This window comes from Lithobates pipiens, unplaced genomic scaffold (assembly GCF_037356315.1).
Source record: "Lithobates pipiens isolate NorthernLeopardFrog02 unplaced genomic scaffold, aLitPip1_a1.2 Scaffold_23, whole genome shotgun sequence".
Taxonomy (NCBI): Eukaryota; Metazoa; Chordata; class Amphibia; order Anura; family Ranidae; genus Lithobates; species Lithobates pipiens.
The window spans coordinates 202,810,534-202,827,355 of record NW_027507785.1 but is presented as its reverse complement, the minus strand read 5'-3'; positions in this window follow the sequence as shown (position 1 = coordinate 202,827,355).

The following is a 16,822-nucleotide window of genomic DNA, read 5'->3' as shown; positions in this document are numbered from 1 at the left end:
GAGAAGCTGACGATAATCCAGCGATGAGGCTCTGTCAGGTGAACGTTTAAATAGGCAGGGTGGCTGGGTTACGTCGTGTGCGCGCCGTAGCGTTCGTACGCCTACGACGTGTAACGGAATGCGTTCGTCCTACACCGCGTACTCGCACTCGATCAGACGCAGCTTGGGACGTTCGTCTCGGAACCATATAGCGCCTTCTTGTTTGCTGACGCGCGTTAACGCGATCGTACCGCGCAAGGTTGCGCCTATTTCCCTGACAGTGCCCCCCCCCAAGGGGCAGCCTCCGGATGCCTAAACGAGCCCATTTTTCAGGGTGAAGGTTGCGAAACCTGTGTATGAGCCTAGGGGCGTGTACAAAACTTGCAGGTTCCCAAGAGTTTTCTTCAACAGAATACCCCTTCCACTTAATTAAGAATTGGATTGTCCTACCTCTCCGACGACAGTCAAGGATAGACTCAACTTCGAATTCCGTATCATCACCAACCTGAATCGGAGGCGGGGGCGCTTCTTCTCTTCCTGAAAAAGGACTGACAGTTACATGTTTGAGAAGAGAGACATGAAACACAGGATGGATTCTGAAAGATTTGGGCAAGGTAAGTTCAAATGCCACAGGGTTAATTTCACGTTTGATCTCAAAAGGACCCAGGAACTTGGGTCCCAACTTCCGAGATGGACATGACAATTTCAGATTTGCTGCTGAGAGCCACACTTTATCCCCTATCCTAAAGGTGGGGTTACTCCTCTTCTTCTTGTCATAGTGCCTCTTATATTCCTCCTGGGCTTTCTTCATAGTATCCTGGAGCATTTGATAATTTGCTTGAATGAAGCTTACCCTATCTTGAACAGCTGGGACGGTAGATTCAGGAATGGTATTTGGTAAAAATGAAGGATGGAACCCGTAATTTGCCCAAAAGGGTGATTGGTTGGTAGAGGCGTGCATTGAATTGTTGTATGCGAATTCCGCACAGGGCAGCAAAGAGACCCAATCATCCTGGGAGAAAGAACAGAAGCATCGGAGGTATTGCTCAAGCGTCTGATTGGTTCTTTCCGTTTGGCCATTGCTCTGTGGGTGATAGGCCGAGGATAGACATATCTTAATTGACAGCAACTTACAGAGTTCCTTCCAAAACCTGGAGGTGAATTGTACCCCTCTATCTGACACAATGCCGTCAGGTACACCATGTAGTCGGACAATCTCTTTTACAAAGATCTTAGCAGTATCCAAGGCAGAGGGGGTCCCTTTCATTGGCAGAAAATGCGCCATCTTGGATAAACGGTCCACCACCACTAAGATGGTAGTATATTCTTCAGAAGGAGGTAATTCTACAATGAAATCCATGGAGATTTCCTTCCAAGGTTTTTCTGGGACTGGTAGCGGCCTTAACAGGCCCCAGGGTCTGGCGTTCGACCCTTTGTTACGCTGGCAGATTGAACAGGAGTCAACATACTTCTTACAGTCAGATCTTAGGGTAGGCCACCATAAGGACCGCTGCACCAGGTCAATAGTCTTTCGGACCCCAAAGTGGCCGGCTAATTGATGATCGTGAAAGGTCCTTAACACGAGTAACCTGGCTTGCTGAGGAACAAAAATTTTATTCTGATGCCATAGAAGCCCCTCTTGGCTTCTCAGGGAAGAAGCTTCTGTTTCCGTACATTGGCTGGCGGCCTGCACTAATGAAGCTCTTAGATCCGGTTGGATGAGCAGGAAGTTTTGAGGAGACAGGATTGTACTGGGTGGGATCCTCTCTGGGGAATCTGGGAACATTCGGGACAGAGCATCGGCCTTACCATTTTTTGATCCTGGGCGATAAGTTACGTGAAAGTTGAACCTCGAGAAGAATAGAGCCCATCGGGCCTGTCGGGGTCTTAGGCGTTTGGCTGTGCGGAGGTATTCTAGGTTTTTATGATCGGTAAAAACCAGAATGGGATGAGCGGCACCTTCCAGGAGATATCTCCACTCTTCGAGGGCGGTCTTGATCGCCAGAAGTTCCCGGTCCCCCACATCGTAATTTTTCTCCGGAGCGCTCATCCTTCGTGAGAAAAAAGCTACAGGATGTAGTAGTGCCTTGGGGCCTTGGCGTTGGGATAGAATCGCTCCTGTGGCTACCTCTGAGGCATCAACCTCCAGCACATAGGGTAAGGCGGGATCTGGATGTTGCAGAATTGGTGCAGTGGTGAAGAGGGTCTTGAGCTGGTCAAAGGCGGACTGAGCTGCTGGGGACCAAAGGAACTTGGTATGCTGGCGAGTGGTCTGAGTAATGGGTGCTACAATAGTGGAAAAGTTTCTTATAAATCTTCGGTAGAAGTTTGCGAAGCCAATAAATCTCTGGACACCCTTCTTATCAGAAGGAGCGGGCCAGTCTAGGATAGACTTCACTTTCTGGGGGTCCATGGCAATTCCGCCTGTGGTGATGATGAGCCCCAAGAACTGGATGGATTCTTTTTCGAAGTCACACTTCTCGGCTTTAACGAATAGTCCATGAGTCCTGAGAATGCATAATACTTTCCTAACATGTATTCTGTGGAGTTCCAGAGTGGTTGAGAAGATGAGAATGTCGTCAAGATAGGCGACAACGAAGTGGTCTAAATACTCCCGGAAAATGTCGTTAATAAAATGCTGGAAAGTTGCTGGGGCATTGCACAATCCGAAGGGCATGACTAAATATTCGAAATGTCCAAACCTCGTCCTAAATGCCGTCTTCCACTCGTCCCCCTCCCGGATGCGGACAAGGTTATAGGCTCCACGTAGGTCGAGCTTGGTAAAAATACGTGAAGTATGGAACCTCTGAAGAAGTTCGGGGATGAGCGGGAGTGGATAACGGTTCTTCAGGGTGACATTGTTTAATTCCCTATAGTCTACACATGGTCTTAAAGTTTTGTCCTTCTTTTCTACGAAGAAGATGCCTGCACCGGCAGGGGACGAAGAGGGACGAATGAATCCCTTGGCCAGGTTCTCGTCTATATACTGTCTTAGGGCCCCAAGCTCGGTTTCGGAAAGAGGAAATATCCGGCCAAAGGGAATGGGAGCCCCTGGTAATAACTCGATGGGGCAGTCATAAGGGCGATGTGGTGGTAGGACATCTGCTTTCTTCTTGTCGAATACATCTCTGAATTCCAGGTAGGCAGCTGGTATGTTGGGGGCTGGACTGGGTATGGGTTGAACGGTCAGGCAACTGGACAAGTCCTTAGATTCGGGATCCAGACAATATTGTTGGCAGTAGGCGGAAGAAAAAGATATCTCCTTCTTAGGCCAATCAATCCGAGGGTTGTGTGCCTGCAGCCATGGGATTCCTAGGATAACGGGAAACATAGGAGAACATAGGACATCAAACTTCAGGAACTCCCGATGACCCGAGTCTGTGATCGTTAGAATGGGTCTTGTTTCCCTGGTGACATGGCCAGAGCTAGGTAGGGAGCCATCGGCCAGACGGACAGTCAGTCTTTGTTTCTTGAGGAGTAGTGGGAGAGCGAGATTCTTGGCTAAGGTTAAGTCCAGAAAACAGCTACAGGCCCCAGAATCGAGTATTGCCTGTAAGTGAACTTCCCGACCTGCCACCATCAATGTGACAGGAAGGGTGATATGGGCCGAGGCGGGCTTCGTTACTTGGAGGTGAAGTGGAGGATAGAGGATTGGTTTGCTTGGTCTTGTGGGACAATTGTTTATAAGATGTCCTGGCTCTCCACAGTAGAAGCAAAGGTGTGCCTGTCGGCGGTAAAGTCTTTCCTCGGAGGTTAAGGGGGAACGAAGCAGGCCTTTCGGAGCGGAGGTTGCCGAGGGGCAGACCGAAGGTGGCGCCAGGATAGGAGAAAGGGTCCGAGCGCGTTCAGACTGGCGTTCCCGTAGACGCCTATCCAGCCGAATGGTAAGTCGGGTAAGATCCTCAAGTGTAGGGGGAACCTCTACTCTGGCTAGTTCATCCTTGAGGACTTCAGACAACCCCATCCGGTATTGATATTTCAGAGCTGCCTCATTCCAGCCAGAATCTGCAGACCATGTCTGGAACTCCACTGTGTAGTCCTCCGCAGGCCGCTCACCTTGACGCAGGGAATACAAGGTTGCTTCGGCTGTTGCTGTCCAAAAGGGGTCGTCGTATAGGCGAGCCATGGCTTGAAAAAACTGGTCCAACGTACTGACGAAGGAGCTGCGTTGTTCTAGTAGGCCGTGGGCCCATGTCTGGGGATCGTCCCTTAGCAGGGAGATGGTGAACCCCACTTTGGTTACTTCGGAAGCAAAAGTCTGGGGTTGTAAGGAAAAGTATAAATAACATGAGCGCCGGAAGGATCTAAATTTCCTTCGGTCCCCCTGAAAATACTCTGGCGCAGGGACTCGTGGCTCCGGCGGGGTTGTAGTTATGGTGGTAGCACCTTGGCAGGAGGAGTGCTGCAGATGTTCTTCCAGCCGGAGGTACTTTTCTTGGAGTCCCTTAATTGCTGGAGTAAGAGCCATAACTTCCTGTAGGATGGCCTCCATCGGGGAGTCGCCTCTGTCGGCCTCGGACATTGGCTGGATTATACTGTCAAGTCCGGGTAGGGAGGCCGAGATGCTGAGAGGGCTCCCCTTGCGGCCGAGTGCAGTACAACCCTGAAGGTGACACAGGGATGCAGTGCCTACAGTAGCACAGGTTGCCAGGTAGCAGTAGCCGATGATCAGTCTTGGGGCAACTGTGCAAGGAAGTCCAATGGCAGGGTCAAGGCCAGGCCGAGGGTCAACACGGAAGATCAGTCCAGAGGTCAGAACAACAGGTCCCAAGCAGAGAGCCGGAGAGCGGAGGTCAAGCCGAGCCGAGGTCGGATACTGGGAGCAGACAGGGAGCGTCAGATGTAAGCCAGAGGTCGGAGCCAGGAGAATCAACAGAAGCAGGTCAAACGAGCCGGGTCGGTGAACAGGAGATCAGACAGCAGGAATCACGGGCACAGGTACTCAGGAGAAGCTGACGATAATCCAGCGATGAGGCTCTGTCAGGTGAACGTTTAAATAGGCAGGGTGGCTGGGTTACGTCGTGTGCGCGCCGTAGCGTTCGTACGCCTACGACGTGTAACGGAATGCGTTCGTCCTACACCGCGTACTCGCACTCGATCAGACGCAGCTTGGGACGTTCGTCTCGGAACCATATAGCGCCTTCTTGTTTGCTGACGCGCGTTAACGCGATCGTACCGCGCAAGGTTACGCCTATTTCCCTGACAGACTGGTTCTCTCTGGTGCCACTGGCCGAGTTCGCTTATAATAATTCCATCCATTCTACCATCAAGCAGACCCCGTTTTTTGCCAATTATGGTTTCCACCCATCATTTCTACCTAACTCTGTTCCTGAATGTTCTGTGCCAGCCGTTCTCAAGACTGTGGATTTTTCAGTATCAATAATAAACTGTTGCAGGAAACCATGACCAGAGCACAAGCGCTAAACAAAGAGACTTTTGATAAAAACAGACGGGGGGACTGATTCTGAAACCTGGAGACCAGGTTTGGCTGTCTACAGTTAATCTCCAACTCGCTTGCCCTTCAAAGAAATTGGGCCCTAAGTTTCTGGGTCCCTTCACAGTCAAGAGGAGAATCAATGAGGTAGCCTACGAACTGGTACTGCCAGAAACACTTCGGGTACACCCCGTTTTTCATGTTTCTCTCCTGAAACCCGCCATCTCTAACCCTTTCCCAGGACAAGCCACAGATCCCCCTGCTCCTATTATGGTCAATGGTGAAGAGGAGTTCGAAGTGGAGGCAATAATGGATTGCAGGAAGAGAAATAACTGTGTCCAATTTCTCATTAAATGGAAGGGGTACGGTTCCGAGGAAAACTCATGGGAGCCTGAAAGCAACATACATACCAAGCATCTGATACAGGCCTTCAAGAGATCCCATCCTGAGAAAATGGCCCGGTTGGGCATCCGGAGGCTGCCCCTTGGGAGGGGGCAATGTCGGGAAAGGCTGGCTGGGGACAGTGGTCCGTCACCTGTCTGTGCGCGCCTGCGGGTGCCTGGTGCGCGTGTCCGCAGTCGCCCGGTTGCACGCGGTCGCGCGCGTTCACCGGCGCCAGGTGGGCTATTTAAACCCAGTTCTCCCTTCTGATCTTGCTGCTTGATCTACAGCGTTCCTGAGACTATTACCTGAATCTGATCTGTTTGTGTATCGACCCGGCCTGACCTGCGACCTTCCCTGCCTTCTGCCTGCCTCTGACCTCCGGCTTGTCTACGACTCTGCACCTGTCTCATCCTCTGGTCCATCCGTGCTCATCCGTTACCGACCCGGCTTGTTCCATGTTCCTGCCTCTGCCCGCTGCATCTGTTCCTGTACTGACTGTCTGGTTTGACCCGGCCTGCCTGACTCTTCTGTGTGCCTGCCCCTGAGTGATCCACCTGTTCCTGTTGGTCTCCTGCTGTCTACTGGTTCCTGTCTGCTGTCACTGGGGCCTGCTTGTCCAGCTACAGTTCCTGAAGTCAGCCAGATCCATCCACCGGCTGTTGATCCTGCCAGGCACTCATGCTACCTCTGACTCCCGTGCCTCCTGTCACCATCATCAGGGGCCGTGAGTCAGGGACGCAAGAGAGGTCTCCTTCTGCATTCCGGGCTCACCACTAGGTACGTGACAGTGAGTCTGGTAAGGATGCTTCCTTTTCTAAGTAGGTATCCGGACAGGGCGGCGGCGCAGTTTTTGGAGGTTGGCTTTAGGGAAGGGTTTAGGATTCCGTGTATGGTGCGGGAGGTGCCACCGATCTCGGATAATTTGAGGTCGGCCCGTCTCCATCAGGAGGTGGTTCGGCCAAATTGGCCAAGGAGGTGGCGTTAGGGCGGATGGCGGGCCCGTTCGTGGATCCTCCACTGCCAGGTTTAGTTGTTTCCCCCGTTGGGTGTTGTTCCAAAAAAGGAACCGGGTCAGTACAGGATGATTCATCATCTGTCCTACCCTAAGGGTGGCTCGGTTAATGATGGTATTGACCCGAAGGCATGTGCGGTTACCTATACATCATTTGATGCGGCAGTAGCGTGGGTTAGAAGATATGGTAGGGGCTCGCTTATGGCGAAGACCGATGTGGAGTCGGCTTTTTGGTTGTTGCCGGTACACCCCGAGAGCATGTGTTTGTTGGGTTGTTGCTGGCAGGGGGAGTACTTCGTGGACAGGTGTCTCCCGATGGGATGTTCCATTTCTTGTGCATATTTTGAGCAGTTCAGCTCATTTTTTGAACGGGCAGTTAGGGAGGTTGCGGGGGTGAGTTCTATTATCCACTATTTGGATGATTTTTTATGCATAGGCCCCCCGGATTCTCGTTGTTGCGGCATTTTGCTCGGGTAAGTTCAGCATTTAGCATTTGGGATCCCCCTGGCGGCAGATAAGACAGAAGGCCCAAAATCGGAATTGATTTTCCTGGGAATCACGATTGATTCGATGGCAATGGAGTGTAGATTGCCGGAGGACAAATTGGTGGCATTGCGACAGGAGGTGAGTATGGCCAGCGGCAAGCGTAAGCTTCGCTTGAAGGAAGTGCAGTCCTTGCTTGGCAAATTGAATTTTGCTTGCAGGATTATCCCTATGGGGCGCATTTTCTGTAGACGATTGGCGGCTGCCATGGCGGGGGTGCGCATGCCGAATCACTTTGTGAGGTTGACGAGGGGGTTGCAGGAAGACTTGAAGATTTGGGATTCCTTTCTGGCGGAATTCAATGGGCGGGCCATTTGGCAGGTTGGGCCGGTCGGCAATGCAGATCTGGTCTTGTTCACGGACGCGGCCGGTTCAAGTGGTGCTTACTGTCTGGGTAGGTGGAGCACAGGTCCGTGGCCGGTGAGTTGGAGGAAAGCGGGTTTTCTCAAAAACTTAGTCTTGCTGGAATTATTCCCCATCATTTTAGCTGTTGAGTTGTGGGGGGATGTCTTTGCGAACAGGAAGGTGCGATTCAATTGCGACAACATGGGGGGTGGTGATGGCCAAATAATAACATCTCGGCCATTTCTCCCCCGGTGATAATATTGTTGCGGCGCTTGGTGCTTTGCTGTTTGCGCATAAATGCGTTTGTATATGCTGTGCATATCCCTGGGGTCGACAATGGCTTAGCGGATGCTTTGTCTCGTTTCCAGTGGGGCACGTTTCGCAAATTGGCACCGGAGGCACATCGGGAGGGGGAACCGTGCCCGCAGGAGCTGTGGACGGTTGCATTGGAGTCACCGCAGGATTGATCAGACAGTCTCTCAGCGCAGGAACGTGGAAGGCTTATCAGAAAGTTTGGCAGGAATGGTTGGTCCTGGTGAATGAGGTAGGAGGTACAGGGGGGCTGGAAGGGATGGAGATGCTGGTGTTGATCTTTGTATGTGCTAATCATGCAAGAGGCGTGTCTGGGGCAGCCATAGGACGGAAGATGGCTGCGTTGGCATTCTGGTTTCAGATGGAAGGTAGGGTGGATGTCACAAAGGCATTTCTGGTCCGCAGGGCTCTGCGGGGTTACAGAAGGGGTTCCCACAAACGCGACTCCAGGCGCCATGTGTCTTTTGCGGTGCTGGGGTCAGTTCTGTCGGTGTTGAGGGAGGTGTGTTCAAAGGGGTTCGAGGTAGTACTGTTTAGGACGGCATTTGTGTTGGCGTTCTTTGGGGCCTTCCAGGTTGGGGAGCTAGTCTCACCGTCCAGGAGGGTGGCTGGTGGACTGCGGTGGAGTGACGTCCAGTGCTCAGGAGGGAAGGTAAGGATCTGGATTAGAAAGTCGAAGATGGATCAGGAAGGAAGGGGGGCCTGGGTAGAGTTGTTTCAAGGGGTGGATGGGCAGTTTTGTCTAGTTACGGCTATGCAGCAGTTTTTGGTGCTCCGCCCGCCGGGGGAGGGGGCGTTATGTGTACATCAGGATGGATCCTGCCTATCCAGGTTCCAATTTTCTGCGGTTTTTCGAAAGTGTCTGGAGGCGGCTGGTCTTCCTTCGGGTGAGTATGCTTCCCACTCTTTTAGGATAGGGAAGGCTACTGAAGCAGCTCGATGGGGACTTCCGTCGGAAGTCATTAAGAGGATAGGTCGGTATGTTAGGCCACAATTGTTGTACTGATTTGCTTTGTTAATTTTGTCTATTAATAATGTTGATGGGTTTGAATGTTTTCCTTTGGTTATGTCTTTTCAGATCCCCCAAGATGTCTCGTTTGGATAATGGGATATTCTTTTGTTTTTTGGGGGGCCAGGAGGGCAGATGTCAGGCTTGAAGGTAGACAACTCAGGGTGGCCAGGGAGTAAGGCACGGTCAGGTGGATAGGGAATCCGGGGATGATGTGGCATAAGGTAGTCCCCGAGGTGCATCGTTTTGCTGCTTTGGACCGGTCCCCGGATATTCTGGTGCTCCATGTTGGGGGCAATGATCTGGGGATAAATGAATAAAGATGTGATGCGCTAATTACAAAACATTCAAATAGCCACAATAAAACTAATAATGTGCAATTATAGAGCTGTATAAAGTGCAACCGTGCATAAATAAATCAGAGAATAACACTGTACATATATAACAATGAACTAAAGTGGAATTGCAATAAACCATACGGTGATTACCTAGTGCAAAAATCATAAAGTGACTCTGTGCAAAAAACATGAATTTAACGTATATATCAAAATATAGGATGTGTGCACGTATTAAACGTGTAAAAAATGAAGCCAAAAATATATATGAGCAAAGAAAAATAGACAGATTTTGAATCCAAGTGACAATTGTGATTTGTATAAAATGTCCCATACACAATCAAATCAAAACGTGCAATTCGGTAGGCACACTAAATTAAACGTGCAATGTGCTGGGTAATAAATCCATCCGTGGTGGTCCGTGCAGGTAGTGTTAATGCTATGCAATTACCTCACTGCTGTGGGTAACACAGCAAAATTAGTAATGGACACAAATCAAAACGTGCAATTCGATAGACACACTGAATTAAACGTGCAACGTGCTGGGTAATAAATCCATCCGTGGTGATCCGTGCAGGTAGTGTTAATGCTATGCAATTACCTCACTGCTGTGGGTAACACAGCAAAATTAGTAATGGACACCAAGATGATTGCAGGGATGGCTGTATAAACAAATTTCTTTGGGAGACTTCTTTTAGCTTCCTCATGGATGGTGGGTAGACTCAGGGGAATAGATCAGAGAAAACCGCCATAGTGTAGTTGTTTTTTAAAATATAACAATTTATTTAAAGAGTTTAAAACTACTCACAAGTGAAGCAAAAGTAAGCACATTTGACAGACAGCAAGCAAAACCGGATACGAACGTCACTTCCGGGTTCCTACGCGTTACGTCGTCGAGACTTCAACTGGGATATTTTCACAGGGTACAGGAAGTGATTTATAGGTGTACTGGGCGGACCTACGCCGCCCATTTCATTAGCATACCATTGCACCGCTGTACACAGCGCAGCGATGCTAGTGGGGGCGGACCAATACAAAAAGGACAAGCTGAATACCCTCCCATCTGGGAGTAAATAACATATATGGGCAGCAGCGCAAAAAGGGGAACAAATGGAGGGGCGGGGGGGGCGAAACGAGCGTTATCCTTATTTAGCATACTGAAAGATGACCAAATATAAAATAATGCCAGCTACAAATAGCGCCGTACTGAAATTTAGAGCGTACTGACTATCGCTCTGATAGTATACAGCGATAGAGCACGCCCGGCGGCCATTTTGTTGGAGTTAATTTCAAATTATGCAAGTGGCCATATTTTTGGTGGTCGAACAGCATCTGGGGAGACAGTTTCATGTCAGCAGTAGCTGAAAACGAAGTTTTATGAGAAAAACATGAAACCACAACAAACAAAAAAACACACATAAAAACTGTTATATCCTAATAGATCAAGAAGGATGATGACTAATGAGTAAAAAATATCAAAATTGTAAAAAATGTCCAGCTTGTATCTATAGGTGCAAATACAAGAAGGTGTGCATAAGCAGCTATATTGGAGAGACGAATAATAATTTTTAAAAAAAATTTTTTTTAAGTAAAATATATATCCAAAAATAGTTTACTGGGCAATAATGAGTGTAAATAGAAATTTGTATTTTTATGGAGACACGGAGATGACGTACATATTCTGGATGACATCAAAACAACACTTATTTTAAAACCACATTAATATGGATAAGTATGTGTAATAAAAAAATGTATCTAAAAAGATAAAATACATAAAATCGCAAAAGAAATTCAACCATATATCCTAAAAACATGAAACCATGTCTTAAAAAATCGCATGAGGTTTAGTGAAAATATATAGATAAATCACTTTAAAAGATATATAAATGGTAAAAACGAAGATATCAACACGGAACCTAAAAAAATCAATGGCGCACACACGGATATCATTAGGGGGCTAAAAATCGCTAATGAAACAGTTTAAATCGAACTCTATATTCAAACCCCTGGGGGCAAAAGTATCAAGGGTATATATCCATTTGGACTCTATCTGACTCAAGGTCCTCACCTTGTGACCTCCCCTCCAATGTTTGACATAGGGGACAATGCCCCAAAATTTTAGATGCTTGGGGTCTCTGTTATGATGACTAGCGAAATGTTTAGAAACATTATGTTTATCGTACCCCTTCTGTATATTTTGTATGTGCTCTTTCAGTCTAGTTCTTAAAGGCCTTTTTGTGCGGCCTACGTATTGTAAGCCGCAACTGCACTCTAAAACGTAAACGGCGCCTACTGTATTGCAGCAGATAAAATCTTTAACCTTATGTGTATTGCCGGTGCTTGTGGCTAAAAAATCGAAAACTTTATTCGGTTTACTCGCTCTCGTGCACGCCAAACACCTTTTACAGGGGAAGAAACCTTTCCCTGTGAAAAACGTGAAATTGTTCACGGGAGGATCGGGTATGTTTTTGACTAGCATGTCTCTAAGACTGGGGGCGCGTCTGTAGATGAACTTCGGTTTAGGGGGTAGGACTTCGTGTAGATCTTTGTCATTCAGGAGGATGTGCCAGTGTTTTTTGATTATTTTTTCTACATTTTTATATTGATTATTATAATCCAAAATTATTGCTCCTTCTACTCCTTTTTTATCTTTACGTTGTGTTTTCATGTCTTTAAGGAGATATTCACGATCCATCTTTTCCACTTCTGATATTTTTTCTTGAATTATGCTCTTGCCATAGCCTTTCTCCTGAAATCTCTGTCCCATGGACTCAGCTTGTTCAAGGAACACTTCTTTTTTGCTGCAATTTCTCCGTAAGTGCATAAATTGCCCTTTAGGGATATTAAAGAGCCAGTTTTGATGGTGGCAGCTTGTCGTCGGGAGGTAACTGTTTTTGTCTACGCTTTTGAAGTGTGTCTTGGTTTCTATTCTCCCGTCCTTTTGTGAAATTAATAGATCCAAGAAGACAATTTCTTTCTCATCTGAGTTCCAGGTCAGCTTTATATTCAAATTGTTCTCATTCAATTTTTGTTGGAACAAATTCAGGCTGGCACTACTCCCTTTCCAAAGTATTAAAATATCGTCGATATAGCGCCTGTATAACACTAGTTCTTCAGGTGGGTTTGAAAATACTGCGTACTCTTCCCATCTAGCCATAAATAAACCGGCAACGCTCGGGGCAAATTTAGCCCCCATGGCAACACCTGTAGTTTGGTGATAAAACGTCCGGTTAAACCAAAAATAATTGTTTTTTAGACAGAAGTCGAGGCATTTGACTAGGTACTTTCTTTGAGAGCAAATAAGGTCAGAGTGATTTCTCAAACCCCACTTAGCGGCCTCGCATGCTTCATGGTGGGGAATTATGGTATAAAGCGAAGTCACATCTGCCGTAACCATAGTAAAAGGTCCATCGTGTGCAAGCTCCTCCAAAATCTGCAAGACGTGCTTATATCGCTCAACAATTTTGCCATATTATCATTGTATTGCGTTTTGGACAGGACTACAATACCTCCACCTTTGTCGGCTGGACGGATCACTATATCTTTCCGCTCGCTGAGACGTTTCATTCCACATCTCATATAGTTAGGTTCTGTGTGTTTCTTAGTATCAAGGTTTTTTAAATCTTCTGTGACAATTTTCTTAAAAACATCTACATGGCAAAATTGTTGAGGGATACTAAGACCTACACTACTTTATCGAAAAACCCTATCTTCAGAGGAAGAAAGGAGCTTGAACTTGTAGTGCACCTTGGTCTGAAAAAAGCAATTCTGAGCAAAAAAGAAGCTCAATACCTTATGCCAGAATCAGCAAGAACACCAATCATTTATTATCTACCTAAAATCCACAAGGACAAGACCAACCCTCCACCTAGGCCCATCGTAAACGGCATAGATTCCCTTACCTCAAGGATGGGATCCTATATAGATAATTTTTTGCAGCCTACAGTACAGAAGACGAAGGCTTATCTACGCGATACCAAGCACGTCTTGCAGATTTTGGAGGAGCTTGCACACGATGGACCTTTTACTATGGTTACGGCAGATGTGACTTTGCTTTATACCATAATTCCCCACCATGAAGCATGCGAGGCCGCTAAGTGGGGTTTGAGAAATCACTCTGACCTTATTTGCTCTCAAAGAAAGTACCTAGTCAAATGCCTCGACTTCTGTCTAAAAAACAATTATTTTTGGTTTAACCGGACGTTTTATCACCAAACTACAGGTGTTGCCATGGGGGCTAAATTTGCCCCGAGCGTTGCCGGTTTATTTATGGCTAGATGGGAAGAGTACGCAGTATTTTCAAACCCAACTGAAGAACTAGTGTTATACAGGCGCTATATCGACGATATTTTAATACTTTGGAAAGGGAGTAGTGCCAGCCTGAATTTGTTCCAACAAAAATTGAATGAGAACAATTTGAATATAAAGCTGACCTGGAACTCAGATGAGAAAGAAATTGTCTTCTTAGATCTATTAATTTCACAAAAGGACGGGAGAATAGAAACCAAGACACACTTCAAAAGCGTAGACAAAAACAGTTACCTCCCGACGACAAGCTGCCACCATCAAAACTGGCTCTTTAATATCCCTAAAGGGCAATTTATGCGCTTACGGAGAAATTGCAGCAAAAAAGAAGTGTTCCTTGAACAAGCTGAGTCCATGGGACAGAGATTTCAGGAGAAAGGCTATGGCAAGAGCATAATTCAAGAAAAAATATCAGAAGTGGAAAAGATGGATCGTGAATATCTCCTTAAAGACATGAAAACACAACGTAAAGATAAAAAAGGAGTAGAAGGAACAATAATTTTGGATTATAATAATCAATATAAAAATGTAGTGGGTCTGTGGTCAGTTAGTGAGTCCTCGAGGCAAGTTTGGCGGCTGGGGACAGATGCTGATGAAGAGGGGATCACAGGCTCAAAATAATAAGGGGTCGTCAGGGACCAGCCAAAAAAGCACTTAGGGCCGGTTCACACAGGGGGCGATGCGAGGCGACACGACTTGCCACGCCGCGACCTGCCGCGACCTCAGCGGCGACTTGCAAATGACTTCTGTATAGAAGTCAATGCAAGTCGCCCCGAGGTCGCCCAAAAGTAGTACAGGAACCTTTTTTCTAAGTCGGAGCGACTCGAGTCGCTCCTCTTAGAACGGTTCCGTAGTACAGAACGGGGGCGGCTTGTCAGGTCGCGGCACGGCAAGTCGTGTCGCCTCGTGTCGCCCCCTGTGTGAACCGGCCCTCAGGGTCTTTTGGGTAACTGGAAGTTGTTACAAGTTTTATATTATTAAAATAAAGTTTCGTTTTTTATTGTTATTTAAATAAAGGCCATTGAGGCCATTTTCATCCAAACAGGTGTCCGAGTATTTATTTTAAGGTTAATAGTTAAGGTTTACATGTATTGTTGGGGAAGTAAGTTATCTGGCTACCCTAGTCATGTCCCATCATAAGTGTATCATTACTGGTGTTCAGCTACTTCCACATTATAAGATTATGAACTTCGGCCCATAGGAAGGTAGAACAAGGGTTTGTTTCACTCCCATTACACTGCTACCAGAGGTAGCGATCTGTTTTCCTAATGGTAAAAGCAGTCTGGGTAAAATATGGAATACTAAAACTAAATACTAAAACTGCCCACATTTACCTTCACACTAAAATAAGTGCTCATGCAGCTTTCTTCATACATCTTCCCAGGATCCTTTTTAAGTGAAATTATAGAAAGGAGAGCAGCAAACTATAAATAAAAAATAAAAAATGCTTTAACCACTTCCCGACCAGCGCACGACGATGTACGTCGACAGAATGGCACGGGCAGGCATATTGGCGTACATGTACGTCCAATCTTCAATGCCGCCCTGCCATCGGGAGCGCGCCGCCGGCGGTGCGCTCCCGCGCTGGTCGGGACCCTCGTGAGTCCAGTCGCGGGACCCGCAGACTCGATCGCCGCGGGCATACCCGCGATCGTCTCACGGGACGGCTGAATGGAGGAAATGTCGTGTAAACAGCATTTCTCCATTCTGCCTAGCAACTAGTGACGCTGATCTCTGCTCCATGTGATTGGAGCAGAGATCAGTGTTCACTAAATGAAAGCCCAACCCCCCCACAGTTAGTAACACACCCCTAGGAACACTTAACCCCTACACTGCCACCCACTGGTTAACCCTTTCACTGCCACTGTCATTTACACAGGAATCACTGCATTTATATAGCAGTGAACACTGTATAAATGACAATGGTCCCAAAAATGTCCAATGGGTCCCCCACAATGTCGCAGTCACAAAAAAAATTGCTGATCGCCGCCATTACTAGTAAAAAAAAAAATAATAAAAAATTATTAATATGAAAAAAATTAAAAATGCTATAAAACTATCCCTATTTTGTAAACGCTATAACTTTTGCGCAAACCAATCAATAATCGCTTATTGCGATTTTTTTTTTACCAAAAATATGTAGAAGAATACGTATCGGCCTAAACTGAGGGAAAAAAAAATGTTTTTTATATATTTTTGGGGGATATTTATTATAACAAAAAGTAAAAAATAATGCGTTTTTTTTTCAAAATTGTTGCTCTATTTTTGTTTATAGCGCAAAAAATAAAAACCGCAGGGGTGATCAAATACCACCAAGAGAAAGCTCTATTTGTGGGGAAAAAAAGGACGTCAATTTTGTTTGGGAGCCACGTCGCACGACCGCGCAATTGTCAGTTAAAGCGACGCAGTGCCGAATCGCAAAAAGGGGTCTGGTCTTTGACCAGCAAAATGGTCCGGTCTGAAAGTGGTTAAGGAAACCAGTAATTACCAAAATGCAACCACACTAACCTTGGGGGTCTTTAGCATATCACTTCCAGAGTGCCTAAAACTTAGATGCTCTATTTTACAAACAGGAATCAAACTCTTTCTCGTCTTTTCTTACACACCACTATTGGTAAATGAGGCTTCCAATCACTGTATAGGATCAATAGTAAGGCAGAGGAGGAAGAGAGGGAAATGGAGTTTGCGTTTTTGTGCAGGGATCATAGATTTGTGCAGGCCTCGGGATTCCAGGGAAATTCCAGTATAAAGATATATGGGGGATCTGCTATGTATATAGTATACACGTCTATGTTTGGATCTGGCAGCTGCAGTCTTTTCTGTAAAAGACTGTGCTCATAAAGTGAGGGAGTCACCCAAAATAAACAGCAAAGAAAAGTTAGAGTGATAAATCTGAAATTACCACAATATTAATGGAAGGTGTATTGTTACTACAGCAGATGTAATTTTCATTATGTATTTCATTGATCGTCTAGACGTTAAAGGAAAATTATGTGTGAGAAATAGACATGTTTAAGGAAGCAATTAGAAAAATTCCACACCATTATTCAATGCTCTTAATTACATTATTTAATATGCAATCCTTTTAATAAGCAGAAGAGCAAACATTTTGAAAAAAAGATTTGTTTTCATATTATACTGCTCTTCATAATGAACAAAAAGGC